This window comes from Myotis davidii, unplaced genomic scaffold, assembly GCF_000327345.1.
Source record: "Myotis davidii unplaced genomic scaffold, ASM32734v1 scaffold514, whole genome shotgun sequence".
Taxonomy (NCBI): Eukaryota; Metazoa; Chordata; class Mammalia; order Chiroptera; family Vespertilionidae; genus Myotis; species Myotis davidii.
In genome coordinates, this window is record NW_006286236.1 from 799,313 (window position 1) to 803,289 (window position 3,977).

At 57.0% G+C, this 3,977-nt stretch overlaps 1 long non-coding RNA gene across 1 annotated transcript in view; it reads left to right on the plus strand.

The window, feature by feature from the left end:
- LOC107182081 overlaps positions 1–3,977 on the plus strand; it is a 32,359-nt gene that overhangs the window by 2,137 nt on the left and 26,245 nt on the right. The window lies entirely within an intron of this gene.

Sequence of the window (3,977 nt, forward strand, 5' to 3'; positions counted from 1 at the left end):
TACCTGGGGGGACTCCAGGAGGCAGTGGGCCTCTGGGCCGGGCACCTGGCACGTATGGGGTTCTGTCTGTGTGAGTTCCATCCTGCATCCCATCCCCCAGTCCAGAACAGCTGCCCTCCCCTCTCGCCCCCACTCCCCAGTTTTGAGTCCAACTTTGTAAAGAGCTTTCTTTTCTCTCCTGGATCCTCACGGTAGTGAGGCTGGTGGGCTGGCTGCTGTGATGCGGACATTTGACAGATGAGCAAACTGAGGTCTGGAGGTTAAAGCAAGCTGTTGCTGATTCATTCCTTAGGGAGACCCCCCCACCCCTGCTTCACTCTGTGGGTGCAGGGAGACCCATTTGATTGGCAGGTCATTCCCAGCAGGGCACTCTCACTTTCTGGAGGGACAGGGAACTATGTGAAGTGGGGGTGGGAGGTGCCTGGGTGAGGGGCCCAGGGGGGAGAGGCTGCCCTTGACTCCCAGTGCAGCGCTTGCTTGTTCTCCCACGTCACAGCACTCAGAGAGAGTCAGAAATGCACCCAGCTCCCCAGCCTTCTGTAGTGGAGTCGGCCTGAGGGGGTCATTGGGGGCCCCTGGACAGCAGTGTGAGGGCTACCAGTTCCGAGGTCTGCAAAACTGGTCCCAGTGACGCCTCTGCTCTGTCCCGTGTGCGACAACGGGGCCACCTCTCCTGACTGTGCAGGGCCATGCTGCTCGCCTTGCAGGTTGGATGAGTGAGAGAACGTGGCACCACGTGCAGGGAAAGGATGACACCCTTCGTGGTTACCCTCACCCACTGCAGCCACAGTGGCCCTGGGCCCAGGCCCTCCCTCCGCCCCCTCCCCCCTCTCCCCAATGTGCTGCCATGGAGTGCTGTGCAGAGCAGGCAGCCAGGAAGCAGGATTGCCTCGAAGCCCAGCCTCCTTAGCAAGGGGCAGCTTTCATAGTCCAGAAGGTGAACCCAATCCTCTGCCTCCTGCTGCCCAGCCCATCCCCTATTCAATTAACCTTCTTCCCGCTCAATTAGCACCTGGGGCTGAGGCACCCCCGCTATTACTGGGGATGTGTCTTTGGGGGGTTGGAATAATAGATCTTCCTCCTCCTCCCTTCCCCCTCAGCTCTGCAGACCGTCCCCAGGGAGGCTCCGGAGAGCCACCTGGGCAAGCTGACACCTGGGGTGCAGAGGCAGCAGGCTGGCAATAATTAGAGTGATGATAACAATGAAGATATTAGCTAATATTCATTGAGTCTGCGAGCCAGGCCCGGTGTGAAGCCCTTTGTAAGTGGCAGGGAATCCCCCAAGCTTTCTGAGCGGCTCATCTTAGTCCTCATTGCGCAGACCAGAAACAGAGGGGTTCGAGACGAGGCATGCGTGCGTCTAGGGCAGTGATGGCGAACCTTTTGAGCTCGGCGTGTCAGCATTTTGAAAAACCCTAACTTAACTCTGGTGCCGTGTCACATATAGAAGTTTTTTGATCTTTGCAACCATAGTAAAACAAACATGTATATTTTTGATATTTACTTTATATATTTAAATGCCATTTAACAAAGAAAAATCAACCAAAAAAATGAGTTCGTGTGTCACCTCTGACACGCGTGTCATAGGTTCGCTATCACTGGTCTAGGGTCTGGGCCCTCTCCCTGTTCCTTCCTCGCCCCTCCCACCACAGTGACCTGTGACAGTCCGGCAACCTGCTCCCTTGTCCCACAGCACCTGCACAGCTGGGGCACACAGTGGGCTCTCTGTGGGGCTCCCCTAGGGGGTGGCGGGGATGCTGCTTCAGGATCACCAGCTTCTCCAGGCCCCGAGTCTCTTGTGGTCTCAGCAGTGGCTGTGGGACCACTCCGCCACACTCTCCCTGTCTCCCTCCTGGAAAGGGCAGGGGCTCAGGGTCGAAGTTCTGCCTTATTTCCTCATGGAGGTATGTCCTGGGCAAGTAAGTTCACTTCCACTTCCCCAGGGCCTGCTTCCTCAACATAAAGTGGGGATCACGGTACCAAATTCCTAACTCCTGTATGTTGCTTATGTAAGAGAATACCAAGTGTGTAGCATTGTGTCTGGCACATAGTAGGTGTCAATTAGATGAGTTCCCGCCCCCTTCCCATCTGTCTCCTAGATTCATTCCTGGTTCCCTGGAGTGGGTCTTGGGCTGTGTGTGTGTGTGTGTGTGTGTGCATGCATGATGTTTCCTTCCCTTATTTTCAGCCTTCACCCCCCCTCTCCCTCCCCCTGAAATGCATAGGACCTGTTTCCTGGAGCAGGGCTGGGGGCCTGAGGAGGCTTGAGGAGGGAGGGCCTGGGAGCCGCCTACCCCCCAGCTGAATGTGCAGAAGGGGTTGGGGGGGAGACAGGGTATGTCGTTGTATGTGTGACTCTGTGTGTGTCACTTCTCTCAGTGGGGGAATGGGGAGCAATTTCCAAGGGCTGCTCTGGGCCCAACCCCAAGACTCAGGCCTGACTCAGTTTCATTCTTTGGCTTATCTCTATCATCTCTCTCCTCCCACAATTCTCCCTGGACCTTGGGGCTATAGAGGCTGTGGGGTTGGCATGCCCTCCTCCCTCCTTTCCTTGACCTTCTCATGGCAAGGGGTGGGGAGGGGCTGGCTCTGCTTGTTGAGCCATTTCCTGCCTGTCTCTCTCGGCTCCATACAGGTAGAGACTCAAACAGCATTTGTTGAACAACTTCCTTTTACCTACACGCTGACGTTCACACCCTTAGAAGCACGTCTCCCCCAGGGGTAGCTTCTGTGCTGGGGGCTCAGGCAGGACTTGCAGGGATGAGCGCCTGTGCTGGAGGAGAGATGAGACATGTGGGACTCTTGCCACGCGCCCAGTGTGGGGCCTGTACACAGTGAGGCTCGCCTGACGGCGGTTCTCTGTTGTCTGTGACCCCAGTGAGGTGGGGCTGGTGCTGCAGGCTGGAGGCCGCGTGCTGAGCCAGCCTTGTGTGGTTGGAACCACTTCTGCTCAGGGCGTTGCAGGTCTCCCGTGATCGCACACCTGCTATTTGCCAGGCACACAGCGAAACACACTATTATCTGGTTTAATTTTGGCTGGAGGGCTGTGAAAGAGGCCCAGGGCCAATGGCAAGGGCAGGCCAGGGGCAGAGAACACAGGAGCTGAGGTCTGGAGGTCCGGAAGCCTGACGTGGATTTTGGGAAGACGAGACTGGAATGTAGTTTGGGGATCAACCACAGAAGACCGTACACTCGGAACTAAGAAACGAAGCATTATCCTTTTCGCCAGGGAGTGCCGAGTCGCTGGGGGTTTGTTAAATGGGCCCTGCCTGCTGAGACTGATGCAGTAGGGTCAATGCAGGGCCCGGGAACCTGCATTTTAAATGCGTTTCCAGATGAATGCACCCATGTTGGCAGCTGAAGAGGCTGCTATGTATTCCCAGCCATCTCCTGGACTCCTCCCACACACCTCCTCGTTTTCCAGAGGAGCCTGAGCTCAGAGAAGTGAGGCGCCTTGCCTGGGGTGACACAGCAGCAAGAATGAGGCTGATACTGACGAATACTGACTGATAATCTTCCCGGTTCACTGGCTGCTGGTCTAGAGCCCCTCATTCAATTCTCAGAACGATCCTCTACATCATTCCTGTTGCATCGATCAGAAACCGAGGCAGAGTCTGTGGTCACGGGTTCAAGGCCGCGCAGCCGGTAAAGGCATGAAGTGCGGTGGGGATGAGGGAACCCAGCGTCTTGCATCTTTGGACAGAACGATGCCCTTCCGCTCCCTTTCTTTGGTGCGAGGCCGCGGGTGTTGCTGAGCCTGCGGCTGTGCGTGTGAGCAGAGGCCAGAGGAGGGAAGTGGTGGGCAGCAATGCATCGGGAAGGAGGCCGGAAAGCCGGGAAGGCGTCCTGGAGGAGGCGACGCAGAATCGTCTAGCTCTGGCCGAGGCCTGTCCGGGTCTGGAGGGCAGCAGGGTGTGCTGTGCTCGTCCCCAGTAGGCGTCCCGGGCTGGGCCAGCGGGGCACCTAGGCGCAGTCCC